Consider the following 21286-nt stretch of genomic DNA (forward strand, 5'->3'; position numbering starts at 1 on the left):
TACACCTCCAATTTTGGTGTCATCTGCAAACTTACTAACTGTACCTCTTATGCTCGCATCCAAATCATTTATGTAAATGACAAAAAGTAGAGGGCCCAGCATCGATCCTTGTGGCACTCCACTGGTCACAGGCCTCCAGTCTGAAAAACAACCCACCACCACCACCACCCTCTGTCTTCTACCTTTGAACCAGTTCTGTATCCAAATGGCTCGTTCTCCCTGTATTCCATGAGATCTAACTTTGCTAATCAATTGCAAACCAGTCTAACATCAGTGGTAGAGAACCTATTGGAAAAGGTCCTGAGGGACAGGCTTACTTAACACTTGGAAAAGCAGGGACCAGTCAGAGATAGTCAGCTCCAATTTGTTCAAGGATGATCCTGTCTGACTAAGTGTATTTTTTGAAATAGTGAGTAAATATATTGACAAGAGTAATGCAGTTAATGTGGTCTGCATGGATTTCAATAAGACCTTTGGCAAACAGGATCCAAAATTGGCTTGCAAACAGGAGGCAAAGGGGAATGATGGAGCATTGATTTGTGATTGGGACCCTGTGATCAGCAGTGCACCACTAGGATTGGTGCCCAGACCCTTGCTCTTTGCCATGTACATTTGTGGCTTTGATTTGAATGCAGACAGTATAATTAGGAAGTTTGCAGATGACACTAAAAATGGTGGTATTGTTGAGAGTGGGGAGGATGGTCTCAAATTACATTTGATATTGATCAGCTGGTAAATTGGGCAGAGCAATGGCAGATGGAATTTAATCCTGCTAAGTGTGAGGTGATTCATTTTGGAATTGAACAATGAAAGACATTGTTCCGAGAAAGTACTGTACAAGCCCATAGATTCTGAACTTGTCAGTAAAGATGGATAAAAAGATACATGGGATGATTGCCTTCATTAATCGGGACAGAGAAACTAGGAGCAACAAAGTCCTGTTACATCTTTATAAAACATCTCTATGACTCTATGACTGTATGACTCTCCAGCCTCAGCAGCTTCTTTTTGGAATGGGTTTCCAGCTGTCATTCCAGCATTGGGATCATGACTCTGGAATGAAAGGTTAGATCCTGTTTTTTATTTTACACGTAAGAAAACACCCTGTTATGAAGAAAAACAGTATCAAACTGACTGGCTCCACCGCATATGGTACTGATAGACAGATGGCAATAAACAACAAGAAAGTTGTAATTTTTTTGATGTGAAATCCAATAGCTTCCACTATCAAAAGGTTTATCGAGTCATTGAGATGAAAATGTGTTGCTGGAAAAGCACAGTAGGTCAGGCAGCATCCAAGGAGCAGGAGAATCGACATTTCATGCATGAGCCCTTCTTCAGGAATGCTGATCTCCAGCATCTACAGTCCTCACTTTCTCCTAGAGTCATAGAGATGTACAGCATGGAAACAGACCCTTTGGTTCAACCCGTCCATGCCAACCCGATATCCCAACCCAATCTAGTCACACCTGCCAGCACTTGGCTCATATCCCTCCAAACTCTTCCTATTTATATACCCAAACAGATGCCTTTTAAATGTTGCAATTGTACCAGCCTCCACCACTTCCTCTGGCAGCTCATTCCATATACATACCATCCTCTGAGAGAAAATGTTGCCCTGTAGGTCTCTTTTATATCTTTCCCCTCTCACCCTAAAGCTATGTCCTCTAGTTCTGGACTCCCCCACCCCAGGGAAAAGACTTTGTCTATTTGTCCTATCCATGCCCCTCATGATTTTGTACACCTCTGTAAGGTCACCCCTCAGCCTCTGACACTCCAGGGAAAACAGTCCCAGCCTGTTCAGCCTCTCCCTATAGCTCAATTCCTCCAACTCTGGCAACATCCTTATAAGTCTTTCCTGAATGCTTTCAAGTATCACAACATCTTTCCAATAGGAAGGAAACCAGAATTGCACGCAATATTCCAACAGTCGCCTAACCAATATCCTGTACAGCCACAACATGACCTCCCAACTCCTGTACTCAATACTCTGACCAATAAAGGAGAGTATACCAAGCGCCTTCTTCACTATCCTATCTACCTGTGACTCCACTCTCATGGTTAGATCTCATGGAATAGAGGGAGAGCTAACAATTTGGATACAGAACTGGCTCAAAGGTAGAAGACAGAGGGTGGTGGTAGAGGGTTGTTTTTCAGACTGGAGGCCTATGACCAGAGGAGTGCCACAAGGATCGGTGCTGGGTCCCCTACTTTTCATCATTTACATAAATGATTTGAATGCGAGCATAAGAGGTACAGTTAGTAAGTTTGCAGATGACACCAAAATTGGAGGTGTAGTGGACAGCGAAGAGGGTTACCTCAGATTACAACAGTAAATACTGATGCAAAGACTGGAGCGACTGGGCTTGTATACCCTTGAGCTTAGGAGACTGAGAGGGGATCTGATTGAGACATATAAGATTATTAAAGGATTGGACACTCTGGAGGCAGGAAACATGTTTCCGTTAATGGGTGAGTGCCAAACCAGAGGACACAGCTTAAAAATACGGTGTAGACCATTTAGGACAGAGATGAGGAGAAACTTCTTCACCCAGTGATTGGTGGCTGTGTGGAATGCTCTGCCCCAGAGGGCAGTGGAGGCCCAGTCTCTGGATTCATTTAAGAAAGAGTTGGATAGAGCTCTCAAGGATAGTGGAATCAAGGGTTATTGAGATAAGGCAGGAACAGGATACTGATTGAGGATGATCAGCCATGATCATAATGAATGGTGGTATAGGCTCGAAGGACAGAATGGCCTACTCCTGCACCTATTGTCTATTGTCTATAAAATACTCATTTAGTATCTCCCCCATTTTCTGCAGCTCCATACAATGGCCACCTTGCTGATCTTTGAGGTTCCCTATTCTCTCCCTACTTACCCTTTTGTCCTTAATGTATCTGTAAAATCCCTTTGGATTCTCCTTACCTCGACTTGCTAACTCTATTTGTGTGCCTTCTTAAAGTATCTAGATGATAGCTATAAGTGAACTATTGATCTCAACACTTTCTTCAATATCCACAATCAATTCCACTCAAAATGGGTGATTTTACCGTGACATTGCTTTGTAAAATGAGTATTATCTGACCTTGCCTTATATATTTTGGGCTTTCTATTATTGCTGGTGCTAAGAGGCTTTAATGAGTTTTTATCTGTACTGCTGATATAACTAAGATAATTGCAATGTGATTTATCTTGTATCAAAGGGCTCGTTAGCTCAGATGGCTAGTGTGTGGAGCAGATTCACCCTAATAGCATGGGATTCAATCTCTAATTCAGCTCAGCTCAACTCGGAGCCTGACCCCTCACTCTACCTGTTCTCAAAAAATGATGGCATTTCATTGGGTTTCGGTGAATTTGATTTGATTTGATTTATTGTTGCCACATGTGCCTCAGTCCAGTGAAATGTTTTGTTTTGCACACAGTACAAGCAAATCATAACATACAAGGATCATAGGGTGATCGAAGAATGCACAGACGGTGCACAAAAAGCAAGATCAGTATTAGATTCGAAATTTGAGAGATCCACTTGAGAGGAATGATGCCAAGAAGGTGTCTTCAGGTAGATAGCTGAAGCTGAAGATTTTCATGAATATGACTAAGATGTATGCATTGTGTCAATATAATTGTAAATACAGACATTATTTGAGGACCACTAAGTTTGTAGAATTCAGATTTTCTTCAGTTTATGCATTTGCATTTCCCAAAAGCAAATTCTTTTGGTTTGATAAGTAAATCAAAGTAAACTCGCTCTGGGGGATTAGATAGTGTGGTGAATTAACACACCAGTTTGTAGCTTTACAAACCAACCTGCTGAGATGAAAGGTTTAATTTTCTCCGCCGCCAACCCCCCCCCCCTCTCTTTTTCGTTATTGGCCACACTGGTCCACATGAATTTGCTGTGGATTGTCTCAACACAGTTTCCACAAAGTTCTGACCCACTGCATGAAATTGTCCATAATTGGCTGCTGATTTGCAGCTTCACTCAGAGAGCATAGCAAGTTGGCATGATGAATGGAACTGATGCCCTGCCACTGGAGTCAGTTCTGCAAAGCCTCTACAGATTCTGTTTGCTGTTAGTTGAACCTCGCAAAGCTTTTGATAATGGCTGACAGATCTGTAAACATAGTTTCTTCATTCACTGCTGAGCCTTGACCAGCCTTAGCTGCGGCTTACTCGTAGCATTCTCATTTTTCGATAAGAGGTTTGTGGGTTTGAGTCTCGCACTCCATACACTGGACCAAATGGTCCAGGCTAACACTGCAGTGCCAGATGAGGAAGTAGTAGTTACCAAAGTCCCAGAGAACCATAGTGCTGCTCTCTCATTACAGAGAGGGATGATTGATGATGAATTTAACCTGAGGGTCTTGGACCTTCACAGTAACCTCAGCCAGTGTGCGGATTGAATGCATACTGTTGGGGTTACTGCATCACAATCCAGCCATCCAGCCGTCCAAGCTAACCGAGTACTGCAGCAGCATAGATGTCATCTCACAAGTGAGATGGTCAATGTAGACGCAGCAAGTAGGAGCAGGAGTAGGCCATTTGACCCTTCAAATTTTCTCCACCATTTAATATAATCATCCAACATTGTTTCCATTTTCTTCCAATACACTTTAATCCTAAGAAATATATCAAATTCATTCTTGAAAACACTCAACGTTTTGATCTCAGCCACTTTGTGGCAGGGAATTCCACAAGCTCACCACACACCCAGGTGAAGATTTTGTTTTCTTATCTCAGTCCTAAACAACCTACCCCATATCCTTAGACTGTGATTCCTGGTTCTGGACTCCCCAGTTATTGGGAACACCCTTCCTGCATTTACCCTGTCTATTCCTGTCAGAATTTTACAGGTTTCTTTGAGGTCCCCTGTTTGTTAAACTAAATCCCTATCCTCCTTCTCAGGTGAATGTACATATCTGAAATAATCCCACAGAAGGTGGTATTCTGCACCAAGTCACACTTTATCTATGCGTGGAAAGTCCTTGACCCTGGCACAGCCTCGTTAGAGTCAGTGCCAGTGTGTCAGAATCTCTGACATCCCTCTTTTTTTAATCTGTCAGCCAGGTCTCCCCGATTGGAACAGATTTACAGCCTCAATCAGGAACTCATATTCTATGATGTACATCTGGCTGGCCTCATGACAACACTACAATATTCCATGACATCATTTAAAGAAGAACAGGCAAATTCTTCCAGCATTCTGACCAAAAGCGTTATCGACTATGGGAAGTGAGCAGTATTAATTTTTAGATTGCCTTGTATTTCTGGTTTGTTCAAGCACATTGCCTTCACAGATCCTTCACCAGAACCAAATTGAACGACTTTGGTTCAAAGGCCCTCAGGTTCACACTGAACATTTCTTTTTGAACCAAAATACATCGCTTTGCTACCAATAAGGTTACATGCGTGTGAATCGGTTTTGTCCCCTGTGCAAATCTGACATCCAAACAGAAAAGTTATTGTTGGCAAAATGAGGAGACAGACACTTAATCGGTTGTAACAAGTCTCAATTGTTTGCTATTTTAATGATGGCAGTGGCCCACAATTTAATGCTATTAATAAAATTGGCAAAAGAGCAATGTTATGAAAATAACTTACTGCCAATACTAACAGTTAAAGTCACCAACAATACTGTCACTATTGATTTCAGCATCCTTTAAGGATGATATGTGAATTCAATTATGGAAATGATTGGCAGATGTATAACAGAGAGCAGGATGAGGCAAAAAGATTACCCACAGTCTGAGCTCAAGTTGCGCCAGGGTCAAAAACAAAATTCAGAAACTATATTTATTGGTACCAAGTTTCTTAATATAATTTCCAAACCCACAACCGAATGTGCAGTCTGGCAAATAAATCACAAGCATAACAGCGATGGCTATTCATTCCTACAATCAGTGAATTATGTTTTAACACATTGATCCAAAACCCTGATTATTCTGAGTAACTCAGCAACATTGCAGAAAGATCATTTCACTCTTTCGGACTATTAGCTTTAATCTCATATGCATTTTAGCAATTGGATTCAAGGCCAAGAAGGACATATGCATTAGTAGTCAATGCAGTTGTCATAATACCCTGACTGTGAAACGCCTGTCTAACAGTTTAACAGCTCATTATCAATCTGTGCAGTCGAAAACTTAATTAGGATTATCACCCCATGCAAAAGAGGTCACTCAATGTCTTCAAAAGAGCCATTACCGTTTTGTCCAAAGCCTTTTTGCTTTTTGTTAGTTTCATTGGTGTGTAATCTTCCAGGAACAGGTATACTTATTCACTATGCTGTTGATAATGCAAGCAATCACCTATCATTAAAACAGTGAGTTTCATTCTTCACCTGGCTACCAGGCTCAAACAGGTGAGATTTTGCTTTCTTAAGTTTTAGATTAGATTTAATAAGATTCCCGACAGTATGGAAACAGGCCATTTGGCTCAATAAGTCCACACTGACCCTCCAAAGAATAACACAACCAGACCAATTCCCCTATCCTATATTTACCCCTGATCAATGCACCGAACACTATGGGCACCTAATCGGTATATATTTGGATTGTGGGAGGAAACCAGAGCACCCGGAGAAAACCCACACAGACACGGGGAGAACGAGCAAACTCCACACAGACAGTCACTTGAGGAGGAAAGCTAGATTAGATTATTAGATTACATTACAGTGTGGAAACAGGCCCTTCGGCCCAACAAGTCCACACCGACCCGCCGAAGCGTAACCCACCCATACCCTTACATTTACCCGTAACCTAACACTACGGGCAATTTAGCATGGCCAATTCACCTAACCTGCACACCTTTGGACTGTGGGAGGAAACCGGAGCACCCGGAGGAAACCCACGCAGACACGGGGAGAATATGCAAACTCCACACAGTCAGTCGCCTGAGGCGGGAATTGAACCCGGGTACTCTGGCGCTGTGAGGCAGCAGTGCTAACCACTGTGCCACCGTGCCGCCCATTATGTTTATGTTACTATCGGCAAGCATTGAGAATTTTTCACCCTTTTACCTTTGTTCTTTGTACCTTGTGTTGTGTGGTGCTGGTAAAGCACAGCAGGTCAGGCAGCATCCGAGGAGCAGGAGAATGGACGTTTCAGGCATAAGCCCTTCATCAGGATTGTATCTTGCACCAAACTAATAGTTGGTATCAAAATGACAGTGAGGAAAATTGGGCTTACCATTACTTTAAGTTCAGCATCAGGTTCATGCCAAATTTAATGCACCTTATTTTCTTTCATCATATAATTTTCTATTTCCGCTGGTCTGGCTTCATCCCTGCCTCAGTCTATGGGTTGCTTAAATTTCCAACCGTATTATCTATAAATATAAGGTCATTCAAAACTCTCCTACCCCTGATGTAATTCACGTTCCCTGAACATCTAGTTCTCATGATCCCCGTTGGCCGACGTCAAGCAACTTCTTGGTTTTCAAATTTTCATCCTTTTTTTCAAATCCCTTCAGTGGCCTCACCCCATCCCCTTCTCCAAAGTCCTCCAGCTCCACAACCCTGTGAGATATCAGTGCTCCTTTAATTCTGGCCTTTGCTCCCCCATTTCAGTTGCTCCAGCCTAGTTGCTGGGCTCTGGAGTTCCTTTCCTAACCTCTCTGCCAGTTCAGCCAGCATTTAATGTTCAAGTCAGGGCTCATGTTCAGTAGCTACGAAAACGATAGGGTCAAATGTTTTTTGGGAAGTCTGATACAATCTAATAATAAATGGCTCCATCTCGGATTCTATTGGCCCTTCCTTTTAATTAAACTCTTAACAAGTGAGAAACCCTGTCACTGAGAGCTGTGAACCAATCAGAGCCCGGCAGCTTTCCATTACTGGCAGCATCAAATGACCAATACCACTATGGCACACAGCCTGGCACACAGCCCCTCCCAAAGGTGTCAGCAAGGGATGGGGGAGTGGTTGACAGTGAGCAGAGGGGTGATTCCTTCAAAATGGGCTGCTAACAACTCCCTCACCCTGTCCTGATTCCCGACCCAATGTTTAGACATTGTACTTTGCTCAAAAACTGCATGAATCCATGTAAGATTCTGTTAATTCATTTTTTTTTAGATTAGAATCAGTCTAAACATTATGGCACAGACAGCAGCACACAGGGGGCTAACACCTTCAATACATTATCTGGGCTGTCACCAATTGTTAAAGTTAACCTGAGAATGTAACTTTTTAAAAAAGGATTGTGATTTACATATGAAAGAAGTGAAACTATCATGGTCATTCTAACAGATGAGAGACTTAACAAACAATCAAGGTATTTTTCAATGTATAATTTCAGTTACATCACACTGTAAACTTTTGCTATAAATTCTGTGTCTTACAATTACTACCTGATGAAGGAGCAGCACTTCGAAAGCTAGTGCTTCCAAACAAACCTGTTGGACTATAACCTGGTGTTGTGTGATTTTTAACTTTGTACACCCCAGTCCAACGCCTGCGTCTTCAAATTATCTTCTTTCTGAATATTCCTGTATTGGCAGGGGGTGGGGGAGGTGCTCACTAATTCTGCCCTCTATCTCCCCTTCTATCTTTAAGCCGCTGCTTCTGAGTTAGTTTTTGATCAAATTTTTCGATAGCTGACCCAATATCTCCTCATGGGACTCAACATTATAATTTATTTTATATTACTTTCTGAAGTACCTTGGTGTGTTATATTATTATTAAAATTCCAATCCAAGTACCCTGATGTGCTAAGTGTTATTCTCAATTACTCAGTACCTCTGGTCCTCAAAATTTGCTGTTACAAATGTGGAGTTTCATTCCTTCTAGTTGTAAATATAGCTTAAAGTTTTATTTACTTTAAAGATATTACTTTTCTCTTTATTATTATATCAGTTATATGTCTTAAATTTTATTTTACTCTCATCATTTTTTCTTTCATTTAACATTGAATTCACTCAGTAAAAAATTGACTTCTTTGTTCAGACCTTAAGCTGTTCATTTCACAATCCTTCACATGACTGGTTCAGGAAATTTATGAATGTTTACACAGTGACGCCCTGTAGAGGGCACTCACATTTCCATCCTTTATTCATAGAACTCGCCATGCAAACTATCATGGAGAATAAACAAACACGGATAAATGGAACTGAATGGTGGACATCATTCTTTGACCAGTTACAGGATTGTTGGGCCTCCATTATTTCACTTTAGATTTTCCTTCAGCTTCTGTAAACCAGAACGGGTTCACCTTGATCATTCCACTTGCATTGTGGAAGGAAATTTCAAAGTGTGTGCTTTCATCTGTCAGACAATTGCAACCAATAAGCTCTTGGTTAAGATTGTCAGTTGCTTACTTGCCACAATGATTAATCTCTGTGAGCTTCCTCTGTACTCATCCATAGAGAATCTACTTTGCATGATTGAAATGTTCTTCAAACTTTTCCAACTAAAGTACATAATGGATATTAATACATGGATAACTTAAAATGAACCTGACACTGGGTCATTGATGAAAAAAAGAACTGTGGATCAGAAATAAAAACAGAAATTACTGAAAACAATCAGCAGGTCTGGCAACAACTGTGGAGAGAAATGAGAGTTAACGTTTCGAGTTCAGTGATCCTTCCTTGGAACCCTTCTGACGATGGATCAATGGACCCAAAACATTAACACTGACTCATTGATAATGCCTTGGCTAATCATAGTTGACTTGTCAACCAATCAACACCATCTTCGACTAGAGTATAAATTGATGTTATGATTTGAGATTGGGCATTCTTGTGACTGTCCTGATGAGTGCAAGAAGAAAAACTTTCACAAACTGTCGCTCTTTCCAGAAATATTCAAAATTAAAACACAAACATTGGATTAAAATAATGCAGTTGACACTTCTACTTCCCCTTCATGTTTCAGGAGACAATATGGGACCACTTGATAACATCAGTCAGTGACAGAAGACCACTATCGCTTATTGTGTGCTCCTTCAAGGTAAGGTGAAAATATATCTGTTTCAAAACATGTTTTCAATGTAATGATGAACTTGTGAAAACAAATTTGAGCTAAGAACTGAATGCAGAGATAATACACCCGTTCGGTAAATTGACGTGAATTAATTCCGAAATTATTTAACTTCACTGAATTTATATGTAAAATCCATCTCTGTTCACTATTTCTAAAAAGTTTCTATGTGTTGCTGCACAAACTTTTTGCAGTAGATAAGTTAGTCTTGACATATTTTTACAGTTCTGATTCATTATCAAGTATTTCCACTCTCTTAAGTAAATTACAAAGCAAGTTCCCAGTGGCAGCAATCAAAATGCAGCAGACGTAGTTTTACCATGAGAGATGCGATGCTGGATTTAACAGTTACCCATTGTAGATGTGTGGTCATGCTAATCCTCTGGGTACACTGGTCACCAGGCCTAGTGGCGCTATCCATATTGGACTCAGATTGTCTGACGACTCTCTGAGGTGGCACATCTGGTTTCTGAGAGACAAAAGCCCCATCACAAGTCAGTGACAGCTAATAGTTAAATGCACGTGGGGCAACTGCCTGACTTTGTAGCTGAGATGGAAATGGAGGTGGTGAGATGGGAAGGAAAATGGTGAGGTGAGGGTTATTTCAAGGTAAAATTATGCCCCACATGTTTAGAATATTGTGAGTAATTTTGGGCCCCATACCTCAGGAAGGATATGTTGGCCCTGGAGCGGGTCCAGAGGAGGTTCATGAGAATGGTCCCAGGAATGAAAGGTTTAACACATGAGGAACGTTTGAGGACCCTGGGCCTATACTCGATGAAGTTTCGAAGGGTGAGGGGATCTGATTGAAACTTCAGAATACTGAAAGGCCTGGATAGAATGGACATTGGGAAGGTGTTTGCATTTGCAGGAAAGACTAGAACCCAAGGGCACAGCCTTAGAGTAAAGGGAAGACCTTTTAAAACAGAGCTGAGAAACTTCTTCAGCCAGAGAGTGATGAATCTATAGAATTCATTGCAATGGAGGCCAGGTCATTGAGAGTATTTAAGACAGAGAGAGGTAGGTTCTTGATTTTTAAGAGGATCAAAGCTGACAAAGAGAAAGTGGGAGAATGGAGTTGAGAAACTTATCAGCCATGATTGGAAAGCAGAGCAGATTCAATGGGCTGAATGGCCTAATTTCTGTTTCTATGTCCTATGGGCTTATGATTTCCTGAGGAAGCTCTAACATCAGGGGAGTTTTGATGGTCATGTATTCATTCATGGGGTGTGAGCGATAGTGGTTGAATCACCATGTACTGGCCATCCTGTGAGTGGCTTATTAGGATCACTTTAGAGGGGAGTTAAGAATCAACCACTTTACTGTGTGTCTAGAGTTCCATGTAGGCCAGACCAGGTAAGGAAGACAGATTTCCTTCTGTGCAGGCATTAATTAACCAGTTGGTGTTTTACAACAATCTGTGGCGGATGATAGTCTTCTCATTGAATTTAAATTTCACCATCTACCACGATGGGGTTCGTACCCATGTCCATCGAGCGTATTAGCGTAGGGTTCTGAAACATGAGTGATTTGACGTTACCACTATCTCCCCTAAATTAACACTGAGAGAAATGTGTAATCTCAATGCATGGAGGCTGCTGTTTTGAAATGGGTGTAAAAATATTCAGTTTGAAGTAAAATACAACTTTGGTGCTGCATGAAACCCATTTCCCGAGAGCATCATCTGCACCAGGTATGTTGTACTGTTAACAACTGAGAGTAATCCAGCCGCGATTCACTTCAGATTTTACACAGAGTCTGTTGGCATATATTTCAGCAAATCTGGGCAGGTTTTCTTTCCACATCTAGCCAGGTTATTGAGCCACGGGATGTGAACTAAGCAAGGAAACAATTGAATCTTTCAGCCCTGGCATCTGTTTTTAGTCATATTCCTTTCTGTGGTTTGCACTTTATTTGATATTTGAAAACATAGTCATAAATAAGACCATTGGAAAGAAAAAAATGACTCTGCTTCATCTGGCTGAGTCCACTTTTGCATTGCAAGATATTTTTCTATTTTAATGTTGAAAATGATTTATTGTCGTCATTCTGACTTGGTTTCTGTGGTGTAATAAGGAAGGATGTACTAGCATTGATAGCAACCCAGAGGAGGTTCATTTGGCTGAGCCAGGCATCGGAGGGGACCGTCTTATATCAGAAGAGGTTGAGTCGGTTAAGCCTGTACTCATTTGGAGTTTAGAAGAATCAGAGGCAATCTTATTGAAATGCACAAGATTGTTAGAGGGACTTGACAGGGCAGATGCAGAAAGGCTGGTTTCCCTTGTGTGAGAATCAGAATAAAACAGAGATGAGGAGGAATTTCTTCCCCCAGAGGGTAACGAACCTACAGAATTCTTTACCATAGAGGGCTGTAGAGGCTGGATCACTGAGTATATTCGAGGCTGAGATAGACAGATTTTTAATCGGTAAGGGAATCAAGGGTAATGGGGAAAAGACAAGAAACTGTAGCTGAGGGTTATCAGGTCAGCCATGATCTCATTGAATGGCAGAGCAAACTCGATGGGCTGAATGGCCTACTTCTTGTTTAATATCTTATGGTCTTATTAACTGAAAACAATATGCTTTTGTGATTTCCAGATGGACAGAAGCTTGTAACTTGTCCTGCCTTGTTACTTTGTTTTTTTAAAAAATGGTATCCCTCCAAAGCGCTGTTCATAACATGGATTCAATACGGAAGGTACAAATTGTGGAAAATAAATTCTCAAATGAAATTAGAAAGCTACCACTGGACAACATAAAATGCAATCTCTTGCCTTGAGTTGTAATTCCACTTATACCTTGCAAGCCTTGACCCACCTCATTTTGTCAAACGTTATCGCTTTATTCTTCTTTTCATTTCTGCATCATACATTATGATTATGATCTCGAATGCACTGCCTGAGTATGTTTTGGAAGCAAGTGTAATTGTAACCTGCAAAAGAGAATTGGATACAGATATGAATGAAAGTGTTTATAGGTCAAGGGTAAAGAACAGGGGTGTGTGACTAGATGACCAGTTCTTTCCTTCTTTAGCACGTTTAGGGTCAACAAGCAGGAATTTTCAAAAGGTTTTTGTTCAGAATTTTCAGATGCAGCAATACAGGGTACAATCCCATCAGGGACATTGATGTGGTTTTGGTAACAGGCAGATGTCGTGTGTTGCTTTTAGTGTGATGCATCAGGTCAGGTACCTGTCACCCTCCTGCCTCCATCCATTCATGCTGGAGGTGAGTAGACAATGGTAGCTACCCACTTGGCAGTGGAGAGGTGAAAATTAATGACAGTTAATTGACTGGTTTGTTCTGTCCGTCTGGTTTGAGCTGCCATGGAGCTCAGGTTTCTGCCTCACACTTCAGAATGACTCCTGCCTTAGACTTTGTCCGTCACTGTGTGTGAGCTGAATGGTTCATCCACCACCTAACACAGGAAAAAAAGTACAACTTTCAAACGACACACTGACTCCTTTTTGTATACTTCCAAATAGAGCTCCTGAACACCTAGTCCAGTCATTTGCAAGTCTTCCAGATTTTTACAAGTTTCCTCTCTGTGATAGGAGAGACTGCTGTCTGATTTTGGTCAGTTTCCACAAAGTCTTTTATTTATCCCAGTACACACAATACTGATCTCTCCAGTACCATGGGATTCCATCCATTCATCATTATCAGTTGCTTATGATTGCTCTTTCACTACTGCAGCATACAAGAGGTCTCTTTATTATTTCCATTCTCGTTATTGTACACTGACAAAAATGGGGTCAGCCAGACAGTGAGCGCTGGTCAGATTTAACAGGCACCAGATATGCTCCAAGCAGTGGGTGAAGCCAGGCAGGTCCCTCAGGAGGACTCCTGTTGGCAGGCAAGCTTTGGAATTGGCTAAGTCTCATTCATTTGGCCTCACTGCAAAGACCAGTTCTGTTGCAGGATCACTGTTGAGACCCAAGATCTCTGTGTATAGGGGCTCCCATTCTCAGTTATGGCTTGGCAATGTGGTCACAGAAGACTAAAACTTTTCTTACATCTTCAAAGGGCCCTCCCCTCAATCTTAGGGCACCCTGGTGTTCTTCTCTTCTATCTGTTCTTAATGCAACCCCAAGGCTGTGTCAAAGTCATTTTGCTTTGATGCAAAATTTGTGAATACTGCATAAACGTGGAATGAAAATGGTGAAGTACACATTGCCAGCAGAAACAAAAAACTAATTGCATAAACTAGTAGCAGCTCAATTTTTCAGCTCACCAACTGATCTTGCTAATCATTAATCCACTGGAATAAATTAACTATGTTCCCCACCTACTAGTTTTGCTAGAATGTGTAAATGTATATTAGTGTGATCAGAGTGGAATGGAAGTAGGGGTGGTGGGAAGGACACCCCAAAATTTTGCCCACATATTTAATGTACTGCCAACAATCACTGAGAACAAAGTGACACCTGACTGAGGTCCCAGAGAATGATACGCAGGTGATGTCATGTGGCTGAAATCAGCTTGATTTTGCAGAGTGAGGTAGAGTCATCGGAAAATGAGCACCAAATTTGTTCAGAAACAAGAAGAGAAACTGCTGGAAATGACTCAGCAGGTCTGGCAGCATCTGTGAAGAGAAAGCAGAGTTAAAGTTTCAGGTCCAGTGACCCTTCTTCGAAACTGATGGTAGCTCAGAAAAGGTTTAGCAGTTTTCACACACGTCAAAATAAAGTAGCAAAACAAGTGAAATAGACACGGAAGATGTACTGAGAAGAAGCCCACATTTCAACACCCCTGAGATGTTTTTGACCATCATCTGTAGATTCAGGCTTCTTGGATTTGCTTTAGTAAATGTTCGCTATTCTGTGCACTATTTATTGCGATCAGTCACACAATAAAACAACCACAAAAGGGATAGCTAAGAATGAAGATTCCACATCATTATGTGCTCATGAGGGTTTCAGTACAAACATACGAATTAGGAACAAGAGGAGGCCTTTTGGCACCTCGTATCTGTTCTGTCATTTATTAAATTGTGGCTGATGCGATTGTGGCTTCAACTCCATCCTCTGACCAATCCCAAATAACTCTTGACACCCTTCATCATCAATAATCTCTCAGCCTCTGCCTTAATAATATTCAACAACTCTGCTTTCGTAGCTGTCTGGGTCACAGAGTCCCAAAGACTCACAAACTTTTGAAAGAAAACATTTCTCCTCATCTCTGTTTTAAGTGGATGACCCCTTGCTTTTTTTACCAGTTACTATCTCCTTAAACTTCATCTCTTCCACAAGAGAAAACGTTGCTTTAACGTCCACTGTGTCAAATCCCCTCAGGACCTTATATGTTTCAGAAAGATTGTCTCTCATTTTTGCCCCATCTCAGTCTTAAATGGATTATGCTTTATGACTTATATCCCTTGAGATTTTTTCCCTTAGTTTTAGACTTATCAGCCAGGGCCTTATAAGGATTATATATATTTTAAGTAAATTATCCCTTGTGCTTTGAAACTGTGTGGAATACAGGTAGTCTCTCCTCACTAAAAATCCCACTATTCCAGAGATTAATCCCTCAAATAGTGCAAGACACTGAGAGGAACACATTTGTAGGCAAAGTTCTGAGTGCAAAAGCAATAGGCTATGGTACAAGTGCTGGAAAATGGGATCAGGATAGTAGGGTGCTTGTTTTTGATCAGCACAAACTTATTGGGTCAAAGGGACTTCCTTCTTTGCTATAGATCTCTATGTCTCTATAATGAGGGATTTGGATAGGACAGGAACACCTGTTTCCCAGTGTGAAGAGGCCAAATACCATGAAACGTAGATTTAAAGTGATTGTTAGAGGGGATGTGAGGAAAGTCTTTCTCACCCAGAGGTTGTGTGTCTCTGAAATGTACTGTCCAGTTTGATGGTTGAGATGGAAACTCTCAAATTCTTGAAAGGGAACCTGGATCTGAATCTGAAACTCTGTAAGCTGCAAGGCTATGGACCATGCTGGCAAATGGGATTGGAATGGTCAGCTAATTTGTTCACCCAGTATTGATATGATGGTCTGAATGGCCACATTGTGTGCTGAAACTCTGTCATACTTGAGTTTTATGGAGCCTCTTGCATTATTTTCAAGATAAGGGGACCAAAACTGTACAAAGTACTCCAGGTGAGGTTTCACCTACTCTTTTTACCACCGCAACGAGGCACCTTTACTCCTGTTTTCAAGTCTCCTTGCAATGAAGGCCAACATATCATTGCCTTCCTAACTGCTTGCTGCACCCACATGTTAACTTCAAGTGGTTCATGAACAAGGGCATCCAGGTCCCTTTGCACACTTCCCAACCTCTCACTATTTAAAAAAAAAATTTTGCCTTTCTGTTTTTTTTTCTACCAAAGAAAATAACTTCACTTATTATTCTAGCTGTTTTGTTCTACCTCATTCATTTAAATTATTGAGGTCTTCTTGAACCTTTTTATATCCCCACAACAATTTACCTTCCTGTCCAGTTTGGAGACGTTAGTAAATTTGGATATTATATCATTAATCCCTCTCTCCAAGTCATTCATATTGATTCAGAACAACTGTGGACCTAGTCCAGTTAATTGCAATTCCTCCATCCTGAGAATGATCCATTGATTCCTCTGTCTTCTGTCTGTCTATTAAGGAATTCACAGTCCATATGCATTTGCTTCTGCCAATCTCATGTGCTGCAGTTTTAATTATTAGTCTTTTGTGTGGGGCACTTCAGAAAAAAAACAAATGTACCACATGCAGGGTTTACCTTTATCAGTATTCCGAGCAATGTCCTGAAATAATGCCAACAAACTTGTTAAAACGTGGCTTCCTTTTCAAAAATCCAAGTTGATTCGATACAATTTATACACTCTTCTCAATGTTCAGTTCTCAAGATTCCAACATTTTCCAGATGACTGATGTCAAAGTAATATTTGTGCAGTATTCCTTTTTCCCTCTTTCTCTCTTATTAAATAGTGGGGTTTTAGTTGCTTCTTACTATTCTGTCCAGCATCTACAGAATACTGCAAGGCAGCCACCAGTGCATTCATTATCCCTCTCATCACCTCCTTCAGCAACCTGAGGTGGATCTCAGCTGGTCCAGGGATTTATCAGCCTTCGATTTTCAAATGCAACTTAAATCTGTTTTCCCAAATATTACTGCTAACCTTTCAGCCCCAATCTTACCAAAAATCTCTCCACCTCTATTCCAAAGCTCTGAGCAGAATCTCTTTGGGATCTTAGTGGCATGAGCTACAGCAAGGATGTGTGGCAGAATCAGGCAACAAAAATGGTCAACTTTGCTCGATGTTGGGAAAACTCTACATGGAGAGCAGAGTGAGTGCCTGGCAGATATAGCTCGCTGCCCACTCTGAACAACCTCCATGATGGAAACGTTTGCCAGCATCTCAGGGCACACTCCATGCTCAACTGCCGTATGTACACAATTTATATGGACATTGGCATTAGATATTTCCAAGCACTCTCATGGCACATTTCCAATCCACTTACAGGATGTTTCTGCTCTTCAATGCTGCACCCCAGAGTGCACTGGCAACTCTCATTGTACTGCTGCAGCAAGGACAGTGTGTGCTCAGGGACATGCACTCAGCTCATAGAATGGACAACGCTGCATGCTCTCATAGTCCTCACTCTGAGCCTACCTGGATGCTCACAGCATTGCTTCTTTGCTGGCCATTGCAGTTACTCCCTTTATGTAGGTACCAAGCTTATATTACTGATGCCTCCCCATGCCAAGGTCAGGAAGCTTGTTATGGGTTACCAGCAGACCTCAGTCAAGTGAAGAGGATAGGCTTTCTTAGGAATTCCTTCACAGCGAGTCAATGTCAGCTTCCGCCATGTATCCAGGCCCACCCGGAGGGGTCAGAGAAGGGATACCCTTCTCAGAAGGTGCGAGAAGCAAAATGACAGGCAGCTCACTGTCTACCATGCTTCTTTCTGCCCGATGTGGGCTCTCATGGAATGAGAAAAAGGAAGGTATTACATGAGATGCAAATTGATGGCACAACTATTACTGATGGGGCAGGTGATAAGGTATTTGAGAGACTAGAGCATGCAGGATGAGTGATGATATGGGTGACTGAAAGTGGGGTAGATGCTGTATGCCATAGTGTGAGTGGGAGAGCATGATCTTTGCTCTCTGAAATAGAGTGAGCGTGAGGTAATGGAGAGAAGATGCAGGTGAAGTCAGAAAGGGTATTGACATTTTTCCTGCTGTGCTGGGCATTCCTGCAAATGGTGAGGCTACTTGAATCTGGGTGAATGGTCTGATCTTGTGGCTTCCACTGCTGTTTTCTGGATGAAGAGGGTATTCTCTGCCATTTGGCAAGGTCCTGCCCTCAAAGCAGGGTACAGATTTCCCCCTGTTTACTACAGCCAGGGCAAATGTTAGCAACTGTGCAAGGCAGCTCCAGAATGAAGTGCTTGTCCAGGGATACAATGAAGTTTCAAAATGGCACAGACACTATGGAGAATGCTGAATTCCAGGATACCTGCTGAATGGTGATTTTTTTCTGGGAATGGCTGCAATAAGATGGAGCTGGAATCAGATATGAGAGATAACATGGGTGTCATAGGTATTTAATAAGGCGGGTTTGCTAAAACATGGTAAGAGAAATCTCTAGGCCTCAAGGCAACTATCCGCCAAAAAATTTGGTAATCATACGTTTGGTCCTTGTGTCCACATCACCGACATGAATTGTAAACAGTTAGAATAGAATCCCTACAATGTGGAAACAGACCCTTTGGCCCAATCAGTCCATAGTGATCCTCAGAAGAGTAACCCACCCAAGACCCATTCCCCTACCCTATTTTCCTATATTTATCCGTGACTAATGCACCTAACCTACACATCCCTGGACACTTTGGGCAATTTAGCATGGCTAATCCACCTGACCTGCACATCTTTGGATTGTGGGAGGAAACCGGAGCACCCGGAGGAAACCCATGCAGACACGGGGAGAATGTGCAAACTTCACATAGAATTTCACCTGAGACTGGAATCAAGCCCAGGTCCCTGGCGCTGTAAGTCAGCAGTGCTAACCACTGAGCCATCATGCCACCCCCAGTTGAGGTCTCATCATCTGCGATGCACAACGAATTACATCTTGGAAACCTGAAAAAGGATCCATTTATATCTACTGTTTGGCATTTATTAGTCAACCAGTCTTCCATCCATGAAAGTATGATACTCCATATACCATGAGCTTTCAATTTTTATGATAACCTTTGATGTGGCCAGCAGTGCCGAGTAGGGTACCACAGGGTTAGTAGCTGGGGCACCAATTCTTCCCGATATACATTAACAATTTGGACGAAGGAATTGAATGCAATATGTCCCAATTTGCAGGTGACGCTAAGCTGGGTGGCAGTGTGTGCTGTGAGGAGGATGCTCAGAGGCTACAGGGTGACTTAGACAGATTGGCTCAGTGTGCAAATACTTGGGAAATGCAACATAATGTGGATCAATGTAAGGTTATTCACTTTGGTGCAAGAACGGGAAGGCAGATTATGATCTGAATGGTGACAGTTTAGGAAGAGGTGCAATGAGACCTGGGTGTCATGGTGGAACAGTTGCTGAAGGTTAGCATTCAGGTGCAGCAGACAGTGAGGAAAGCTAATGGCATGCTGGTCTTTACAGCGAGAGGATTTGAGTAGAGAAGGAGGGATATCTTGCTGGAGTAATACAGGGCTGAAAATGTGTTGCTGGAAAATCGCAGCAGGTCAGGCAGCATCCAAGCAGCAGGAGAATCGATGTTTCGGGCATGAGCCCTTCTTCAGGAGCCCTTCCTGAAGAAGGGCTCATGCCCGAAACATCAATTCTCCTGCTGCTTGGATGCTGCCTGACCTGCTGCGCTTTTCCAGCAACACATTTTCAGCTCTGATCTCCAGCATCTGCAGTCCTCACTTTCTCGCAGTAATACAGGGTCTTGGTGAGGCCACACCTTGAGAATTGTGTGCAGTTTTGGTGTCCTCGTCTGAGGAAGGATATTTTTGATATTGACGGAGTCTAGTGAAGGTTTACCAGACTGATTCCAGGGATGGCAGGACTGACATATGAAGGAAGATTGCATTGGTGGGCTTGTACTCACGGGAATTTAGAAGAATGAAGTGGAGGGGATGTCATGGAAACAAATGAAATCCTGATGGGACTGGACAGGCTCGATGAGGGAAGAATGTCCCCGGTATTGGGCAAGTCCAGAATTAGGGATCACAGTCTCAGAATAAGGGGTAAGCTATTCAGGACTGAGATGAGGAAGAATTTCTTCACTCAGACAGTTATGAACCTGTGGAATTCTCTCCAACAGAAAGCTGTTGGGGCCCAGCTTGTTAGATATATTCAAGAGGGAGATGGATGTGGCCCTTGTGGCTAAAAGGGATCAAGGGGTATGGAGGGAAAGCTGCAATGGGATACTGAAAATGCATGATCAGCTATGATCATATTGAATGATGGGGCAGGCTAGAAGGGCTGAAAGGCCTACCCATGCATCGGTTTTCTATGTTTCTATGTGGCATCTTATCAAATTTCTTCCAGACATTGAAGCAAAATATATCTACTGGTTCTGCTTTATCCAAAACATGTGTTCTTTTTCAAGATATTCAAATGGATTGGTTGAACATGATTACCCTCTCACAAAACCATGTTAACTCGATGTGATTATCCTGAACTTATCTAACTGCTTTGCTATAATGTCATTTTTAATAATTTCTAACATTTTCCTTATGACAGATGTTAAGTTCACTGGCCTGTAGTATTCTACTTTATGTCTCCCACAGGTTTTGAATAAAATATTTATATTTGCTATCTTCCAAACTAATAGGAACTTCCCCCAAGTTAAACAAGTTTTGCAAATTTAAAGGAGAAAGTGAGGACTGCAGATGCTGGAGATCAGAGCTGAAAATGTGTTGCTGGAAAAGCGCAGCAGGTCAGGCAGCATCCAAGGAGCAGGAGAATCGACGTTTCGGGCATGAGCCCTTCTTCAGAAAAATTCCTGAAGAAGGGCTCATGCCCGAAACGTCGATTCTCCTGCTCCTTGGATGCTGCCTGACCTGCTGCACTTTTCCAGCAACACATTTTCAGCTTTGCAAATTTAAAACCAATGCATCAGCTCCCTCACTAGCCACTTATTCTAATTCCCTCAGATGAAGACCATCAGTCTATATCTAAGCCCGGAACTTCAACAATTTACTCTGGACAACTTCTCCTGTGATTATGACTTTCCTGAGTTTCTCCCTTCATTCCATTTATGGATTTATAGCTGCTTTTGAGATATTACTTGTCTCCTTTGTTGTGAAGACTAATGCAAAATCACTGTTCAATTGGTCTGT

The 21286-nt window shown here is 41.9% G+C and overlaps 1 protein-coding gene across 22 annotated transcripts in view; it reads left to right on the forward strand.

Annotated features, from left to right (window-relative positions):
* LOC122557375 (teneurin-3) overlaps positions 1 to 21286 on the forward strand; it is a 2612756-nt gene that overhangs the window by 1539224 nt on the left and 1052246 nt on the right. For all 22 annotated transcript variants that reach the window (XM_043705048.1, XM_043705023.1, XM_043705127.1 and 19 more), the window contains one exon: positions 9873 to 9947. The gene's annotated coding sequence lies outside the window, so the exon portion shown is untranslated. The remainder of the gene's footprint in view (positions 1 to 9872; positions 9948 to 21286) is intronic.

Source organism: Chiloscyllium plagiosum, chromosome 2 (genome assembly GCF_004010195.1).
Source record: "Chiloscyllium plagiosum isolate BGI_BamShark_2017 chromosome 2, ASM401019v2, whole genome shotgun sequence".
NCBI classification, from domain to species: domain Eukaryota; kingdom Metazoa; phylum Chordata; class Chondrichthyes; order Orectolobiformes; family Hemiscylliidae; genus Chiloscyllium; species Chiloscyllium plagiosum.